Genomic DNA, 9067 nt, shown 5'->3' with positions numbered 1-9067 from the left:
CCGAGAGGCACGGCCGCGACTCTCGCGAAAGTACAACCGTGCCTCTCGCGGAAGCAAAACCGTGACTCTCGCGAAAGAAAAAAAAAACAGAAAACGCGTTTTGTTTTTCGTTTCCGAAAGGCACGGCCGTGACTCTTGCTAAAGCACAACCGTGCCTCTCGCGGAAGAAAAACCGTGACTTTCGCAGAAGGGAGAAAAAAAGAAAACGCTTTTTTTCACAAAAAAGTTTCGAAATTTTTTTGATCGAAAAGCTAAGAAAGACCGGAGGAAAACCAAAACATCGGAAAAAACCGGAAAAAACCGTTTAAAAAGCCGAAAACACGTGCGGAAAAAAAATCCGAAGGAAGCGTCCAGAGCGCGACACGTGGCAAATGACTGAGAGCGCGCCAAGTGGCGCTGATCGTTGCGAGGCTCCCGAAGAAGCGCTCGTTAACTAGTTGCTCCCGGAATATCCTATATGACACTCGCTACGGCAAACTGTCCCTGAAATGCACAGGGACGAGTGCGAATAAACGATATGGGCTGGCCCATTTCAGTCGCGTTAACGTACTACAGGATTCTAGTTATGGGAACCTACTAGAATGTTCCTGAACCGGATTTCTAGTGGTTTTTTTTGTTTTTTTCCTGTTTCTTTCTTTCTTGCCTTTTTTTATCAAGTTTTTTTTTCCTTTTTTACTTTTTCCGGTTCTTGTTTCTTTCTTTTTCCATGTTTTTGCATTTTTATTTTTTAAAATTTATTTTCTTTTTAGGAAAAGTTTAAACTGGGAATTTTAAGAAGTTCCATTTCTCAAAATTTGTTCATAAACTGAGAAAAAAGTTCCATGATTCTAAAAATGATCAAATTTTAAAAATGTTCATGGAATCAAATATTTGTTCACAAGTTTAAAAAATGTTTCTGCTTTCGAAATTTGTTCACAACTATAGAAAAAGTTCAGGATTTTAAAAAATTCTTTATATCTTCAAAAATTGTTCAGAAGTATAAAAGTTCTTCCTGTTTTTCCAGTTTTGTTCTCAAATGAAAAAATGGTTAAAGAATTGAAGAAACAATCATTTTCTGATTTTTTGGAATTTTAAAAACTCTTCTTGTTTTTCAAATTTTGTTCACGAACTCATAATTCCTGTTTTTAAAAATGTTCTGAGGTTTCTAAATTTGTTCAGAATTTTTACAATTGTTCATTGTTTTAAAAAAAAGTTCAGAAGTTCCAAAAAATTCACAGTTTCAAAAAATGTCCACTTTCTACAAAAAATGTTCGTCCTTTTTGGATAAAGTTCGAAATTTTACTATTTGTTCGCATTGTTAAATAATATGTTCACAATTTTAAAAAATGTTCCTGCTTTTCCTAATTTGTTCACAACTTCAAAAATTGTTCAGGATTTTAAAAAGTCCTTAATGTCTTCAAAAATTGTACAGAAGTATAAAAATTGTTCGTATTTTTTCGATTTTGTTCAGAAATGAAAAAAGGTTTGAGAATTGAAAAAATGATCGTTTTTTGAATTTTTTGGAATTTGAAAAGTATTCCTATTTTTCAAATTTTGTTCAAAAACTCAAAAATGTTTGAGTATATGAAAAAATGGTCAAAGGTTTCCAAATTTGTTCAGAATTTTCAAAAAAATCATAGTTTCAAAAAATGATCACTTCCTACAAAAATTATTCGCCCTTTCTGGATGAAGTTCGAAATTTCACTATTTGTTCACATTGTTAAGTAATATGTTCACATTTTCAGAAAACTTTAAAATTGCGGAATTCGTTCACATCTTTCACAAAATGTTCAGACTTTCAAACGCTACTTGCCTTTTGATTTTTTATTTATACTTTGCAAGAAAAATGTTCCATTTTTTAAAAAAGGTGTTCATATGTGGCGCTGTTGTTAGTTCTTATGCTTTACCGCTGCATTTTACGTATTATCGTCCGGTGCATTGGTTAGCGACAACGCTCTGTAACCCAGAGGTCTTCGGTTCGATTCCTGTGGGCACTTGTCATTTTTTCCCGTCGTGCCACTGTCCGAGAGGGGAGAACGCGCGACCACGCTAATGGGCAGGCCCATTCAGGCTTGCTGTATGCATCGCGACTCCAATTTGACGCAGAACGCGTCGAATAGGAGCTCCCCGTTTGGTGGTTCCTATAGCATGAGTGGTTGTTTTCGTCGTTGGGGTTTGATGCCCGCTCGTTTTCCATTTAGTGTTTCTGTCACGCTTAGTCTTTACGTGGTACTCATTTTTTATAAAAACTTTCGATCTATTCATCAATTTTCAAGGTAGTATAAAGAACATTAAAAATAAAAATTACATTCAGATCCGTAGACTACCTAGCGATGACTACAAGCACTGTAGTGAGTCGAAGACGCCGCCGTCATCGCATCTTCCTCACTGGAAACGGACAAACCTTGTTATAATAGACATTCTTTTTGAGAGTACGTACTACCTGTTATTCTTTGAGTTCAGGCGTCTTGTATGTTTTCGCCCCTCTCTGTTATAATATTTATCCTTCCAAAAGAGTGATAGAGTTGAATTAATGCAGCAAAATAGGGATACTGTTATAAGGTACTCGTACTGGGTCAGTTTCTGTTATGTTTAGGACCAAGCCTAAGTATCTGATGGGCTACTGTTTTTGGTTGCAAAGGCTGGGTGCTCCTCTAAAAAAAATGTCTAATTGGCATAATTTGGTAGTAAGTCTTTATGGTTTTAGCATGTTAGGCATAGTTGCATAGTCTTACTTCTATTATTTCTTTTTTCTTAAGGATAAACCACTCCCCTAGTTAATGCTTCCTTAGAAAGAATTTGCTTGTCTTATTTTATTTCTTATGTGAGGTAAAATGACTCATATAATTATTTTTTCGTTAGAAAGAAATGTGGTCTTATTTCTTTCAGTTTTCTTTTATTTCTTCTTTGATACGACCAAATATATGTACTGTATACATATATTGCAAGTGTTTTTTGTATTATTTTGTTGTCCAGTAAAAAGGTACTGTACGCACTATGGTTTACTCGGGAAAACAAGATGGAGATTTCTACAAGCCATGAGTCCAGATTTGTAACTTGTTCATTTCTAATCAAGTTGAAGCAGCACAATCAGAAATCTTGAAGATAAGATGAGCTTAGATCATTTAATGATGTAGATATAAAAATAACTAACTTTTATATCTCCGAGGGCAAAAAAACCATTTTCAACAAATTATGTAGATATGTCTAAAAGAATATGTAGATGCAAAAAAATACATCTTCACCTTCAGAAGATATAAAATACAACACTTGGAGATGCAAATTTACATCTCCACCTTCAGGAGATGTAAAATTTGTGGCTGCGCGCCAACCGCCCAACCGTCTTCATTTTACTTCCATCGGCCCGCCTCCGTTGCCGGCGATTTCTGTCCAGAAATGCCGCCGGCGCCTCCCGTTCGATCCGTCCATCCCAACCCCGCCACGAACCCGTCGCCATCCTCGCCACCGTAGCTGCCAACGACCCGCCGATTTGAGTCCTCCTCGCCGCCGACTGCCCGCCTCCGCGCTGATGATTTGTGCCCGGAAATGTTGCCGCCGCCTATCCTTCCATCCCCGACCCCACCGCGACCCCGCGACCTACACCCCTCCCCTCCCCTAGCTGCACCACCCTAGCCGCACGACTTTTGTCTGCCCCTCCAATGACCGCGCGGCTGATTCAGAGGTTCGCCGGAACTCAGGCGGCCGTAATGGCCATATCAGCTCACAGGTGCCTTCCCTGGTAGCCGCCGCCCGCCGCCAAAGCTAGTAGGGCAGTCGCACAACCACTGAAATCCGTTGAGCCGGCAGTTGCCGCCGTCGTTTCATCATTGTGAGTGGAGTCCTTTGGCAGCCGCTCGGCCATCCAGAGGCAGTTGAATCAGCTGCCGCCCACCCAGACCCTTTGTGTTGTCCATCCACACTTTGACCTGCCGCCGGCCGGTTTCTTCCACCTCGCACGCAACGTGTTCAACAAAATTTAATTATTGGAGTAGGAGGTTTACATCACCAAATATACATTATCTATTGGAGTTGTTCTTTTACATCTTCAATATACATCATGTGTTGGAGTTCCCTCTTTTTTGGAGATGTAAAATGCACTTTTTGAAGATGTAAATTTGTACACCTCCAAATTTGCATCATTTATTGGAGATACTCTTAGGTTTACACATGCATCTAGCGTCATCCAGGGAATTCCCTATTTGCCGCTCTCCGCGTCATATTATGATTCGCACACATAAGTCATCCTATCAAGCAATTGGGCCGGCCCATGCATAGCAGTATATTTCTAGTAAAGGGTTTTGGGAACCTTCTAGATGGTCCCCGACTGGTTTTTACCGGATTTGGGAACCTTTTAGAAGGTTCCTGAACCGTGCTTTTTGTTTTCCAATTTATCTTTATTTTCTGTTTGTTTTTTCCTTTTCCTTTTTTCCTTTTCTGTTTTTTTCCTTTTCCCTTTTTCTTTTTCTTCTTTCTTCCTTTTGCTTTTCTATTTTTGATGTTTATTTTTTGTTTTCAATAGTTGTTCAGAATTTTCAATAAATATCTGTTTTCCAAAAATTGTGGTTATCAAATTCGAAAAGATGTTCCTTTTTTTAAAAAAAAATTGTGTTTACAAAATTTGGTTTGTGTTTTTGAATTTTTTTGGAAGTTTCAGAAAATGTTCCCGTTTACAAGAAATGTTCGCCTTTAAAACTCCTGTTTGCATTTTTGAATTTTGTTTGGGGGTTTTATAAAATGTTCTTGTTTTAAAAAATCATATTTTTAAATTTTCTTCAGGAGTTTCAAAAATGTTCGTATTTTCAAAAAAGTGCGAAGCCCCAGCTGTGTGCCGCAATAAGCGGCACATAGGAGCTCCCGTCATCCAGCATGCAAAGCTTTGCATATAGATGTTCGCGTGTTAGTGCTGCCAACGGCCCATCAAGCAGCTTCTTCTTTTTCTTTGTGAACGGGTCATGACGGTCTGAATACACGAGGGAGCGTGCTGCATGCTGCAGGGCGAGCCAACTTGATGTGTGTCTGACCTGGACACGCAAAACAAAAATGTAAAAATTAATTTCAGGCAACTTTCCTGTTGACGGGCCCTAAAAGTACGTTTCTATGTATTTCCTTCGTTTCAAAATAGATGACCCAACTTTGTACTATTTGGAACGAAGGGAGTACGTGTGTATTCCTTCATCCTGCATTGACCTACTCGTCCAGCGAATGCCGGCATTTACACTGTCTCTGACTACCGTAGCATTCATTTCAGTGCCTTTTCCTCCGCAACTCCCGGGCGCCTACCTAGGGCGATCTAGGGTTTTGGGGGTGGAACACGGCGGCGCGCGCTGAAACTCGGCGAGGCGACAGGCTTGTATCCCGCTGATGGCGTCTCCGTCAGGACAGGGCAGAGGGAATGATCCCCTGTCGACAAGGGCGGCGAGGGCAAAGCTAGCGGAGGCCTTGGGGAAACTAGACATCACCGACGAGGAGGCCACACCGCTTGTGCTGGATGATGCGGACGAGGGTAGGCCGGAGAACTGGTTGCTGGAGGGGAAAGTGCTGCATAGGAATCTCCTGCACATCCAGACCATAACCAATGCGCTCCGTCCGGCTTGGGGAAACCCTAGAGGTTTGGATTTCAAATATGTAGGGGAGAATACGTTTGTGGCTGAATTTGCGAACCAGAGAGATCGCGATCGCGTTTGGCAAGGGGCGCCATGGCATGTGAGCAAACACGCAGTCATCCTCTCAGAATTTGACGAGTGCATGCGCCCCTCCGAACTGCGTTTTGACAGACTTCAGATGTGGGCTCGGGTTGTCAACCTACCCTTCAACCTACGTAATGAAAAGTGGTGTGCTGCAATAGCCAAGCAGATCGATGAGCACGCTACTGATGTGAACTTCGATCACGTTAATGGCTACCTGAGGGCCAGGGTCATAGTGGAAGTGAGCAAGCCATTGAGGCGCTGGATTGTGATTGAATCGACCCGGAGGAAGAGTGTGGATCCTTACGATATACAGTACAAGAACATCCCGCACTTCTGCTTCTCATGTGGCCGTCTAGGCCATTCTGACCTGTATTGCCCGACCCCGGGAACCAGAGATGCAAATGGAGACCTACCTTTTGGGAAGGGACTGCGGGCTTCAGATGAGCGCAAAAAAGGAAGCTCCAGTGAGAACACGTCCAGAGAGCACGCTGCTAATCAGAATAACAAAGCTGAGACCAGAGGTTCAACCACTGCTACTGGAAAAGGAGCTGAGGTAAACTCCCCCATAAAGCATAGGAACCAGAACAAACGGAAGGGAGGACCACCGATCAATAAACAGGTTTACAGAAGGGTTGAACTGCCCTTGCTGACCAATGAGGCTTTTGAAACTGCACCTACAGAACAAGTCGCAAAGAGTACAGGGGGAGAACCTTCAGACACCTCTATAGATGAAGATGGGGAGAGAGTTCCCAAGAAGAAGAAACCTACCCCAGTTAACTCAGGGCTTTCGGCAGAGGCTGCGGCACAGCCCTGCCCATCGCAATGAATTGCCTGAGTTGGAACTGTCGCGGGCTTGGGAACCCAGCGGCAGTTCGAGAGCTTCGCAGCATTGTGAAGCAGGAAGGGCCCGGTCTCCTCTTTGTGATGGAGACCAAAATTTCGGCAAAAGAGTAGAAAATCTGCAGACCACCCTCTGATTTGCAGGCTGTTTTGCGGTGGACAGCGAGGGTTTGAGTGGAGGAAATTCCTTATTCTGGTCAGCCGATGTCAAGGTTGAGCTCAGGAACTACAGTTCTGGCCATATTGATGTTATGGTGCAGAAAATTGATCAAAACACTAAGCCATGGAGATTCATGGGTTTCTATGGCGCCCCCAGAGCGGGGGATCGACACCACAGTTGGAGGTTTCTTCGTACATTGATGGCAATACCACACACGGCCTGGTTGTGTGTTGGTGACTTCAATGAGACGCTCTATGCTTCGGAACACTTCTCGAGAGCGGCAAGGCCTGAATGGCAAATGCGAGCATTTCGGGAAGTCACTGACGAATGCCTCTTCCAGGACCTGGGATGGACGGGGACAAAATACACATGGGACAATGGGCAGTTGGGCCATGATAATGTAAAAGCTAGGTTGGATAGAGCTTTTGGGAATCCAAACCTAATTCACCTGTACGGCCGTTCACGAGTGCGACATATAAGTACGACCGAATCAAACCACTGCTTCCTACTGCTGGAATTGAGGGCGGATGAGGTCAAGTACAGGACAAGGAGAGCGAAACAATTTCGCTATGAGGATGTCTAGCAAACACATGCAAATTATGACCAAGTGGTGATAGAGAATTGGCAAAGGGGGTCAGGTCAGCAAGGTTTGGCCGGTGTGATCAGCGCACTCAAAAACATGCAGAGCACGTTATCAGCATGGGGTGCGAAGGAATTTGGTAGCCTAACCGCTACCATAAAAAAGCTCCGAGCAAAACTAGAACGCTTACGGAGTCAGGCTATCGGCAGAGGGCCCTCGGACGAAGAAAAGGCCACAGTTAAAAAGCTGCGCGAGGCACTTCGTCAGGAGGAAATATGGATGCGACAAAGATCGCGAGTACCATGGCTACGTCACGGTGATCGGAACACCAAGTTTTTTCACGCTCAAGCTGCTATGAGGAGGCGCTTGAATAAAATAGAGAAACTTGAGCATGCGGATGGTTCTGTTTGCCAAACAGTTGAGGACGATCAGGAGGAAGTCCAGCAGTTTTATCGAGCTCTATATACATCTCAAGGTTTCAACCACCTAGATGAGCTCATTGATTTGGTTCCAGTCCGTGTGTCTGAACAAATGAATACATGCATTGACATGCCTTACACAACACAGGAAGTCAAAGCGGCGCTATTCCAAATGGCACCGTCAAAAGCACTGGGTGTGGACGGCTTTACCGCGGGCTTCTTTCAGAGGCACTGGTCTCTGCTTAAAGAAGATATCATTCCGACGGTGTTGGGTTTTCTCAACGGTGGCGAATTGCCGGAGGGCATGAACGACACTGCTATCACACTTATACCCAAGGTACGGCACCCACAACGCATCAATCAGTATAGACCTATTTCCCTCTGTTCTGTACTATACAAAATTGCAGCCAAATGCATTGTCAACAGAATAAGGGGCTTTCTTGATGCTATTGTGAGCGAGGAGCAAAGTGCTTTTGTGCCAGGGCGACTCATCACGGATAACATGCTCATTGCTCATGAGAGTGTTCATACATTGAAGAAAAGGAAAAAGGGAAAGAATTCTGTTTGCGCTGTCAAACTAGACATGATGAAGGCATATGATCGTGTAGAATGGCACTACCTTGCGGTGATCATGTCAAAGATGGGATTTAGCGCTTCTTTTGTTCGGCTGATCATGAAGTGTGTCTCGTCAGTCCGATTTTCAGTTCGCGTGAATGGAGAACTTTTGCCGTACTTCACCCCCTCTAGGGGTTTACGGCAAGGCTGCCTGGTGTCACCTTACCTATTTCTCCTCTGTGCAGAGGGTTTCACAACATTACTCAATAGCTATGGTGGAGCTCATGTGGACAAAGGAATCCGAGTCAGCATTCACTCACCTTGGATCAATCATCTGCTTTTCGCGGATGACAGCCTTATCTTTATGCAAGCGAGGGAGGAGAGTGCTGCTAGACGGAATGATATCTTGCGGGTCTATGGTCTATGCTCGGGCCAATGTGTCAACAGGGATAAGAGTTCCATCCTATTTAGCCCAAACACTCCAAAACCTGTGAGAGCATCACTAAAAGAAGTACTTGGCATTTCTGTGGAGGCCTTTAATGAGAGATATTTGGGCCTACCGACAGCAATTGGGAAAATCACCTCAGGATCCTTCAACTTCATTGGTGATAGAGTGCGATCGAGGATGAATGGGGGGACTGAGCGTATGGTCTCGTGCGCGGCGAGGGAAGTTCTGCTCAAGTCGGTGGCCCAATCCATACCGACCTTCACTATGAGCTACTTCAAGCTGACCAAAAAGGTTTACAAAAGCATTACCTCGCCGATGGCAAAGTTGTGGTGGAGCAGCTCCATTGACCGGAAATCCTTGCATTGGTTAGACTGGAAATCTCTGTCACTTCCAAAGTGC

The sequence above is a fragment of the Triticum dicoccoides genome, chromosome 2A (genome assembly GCF_002162155.2).
Source record: "Triticum dicoccoides isolate Atlit2015 ecotype Zavitan chromosome 2A, WEW_v2.0, whole genome shotgun sequence".
NCBI classification, from domain to species: domain Eukaryota; kingdom Viridiplantae; phylum Streptophyta; class Magnoliopsida; order Poales; family Poaceae; genus Triticum; species Triticum dicoccoides.
This window is presented reverse-complemented; position numbering follows the sequence as displayed.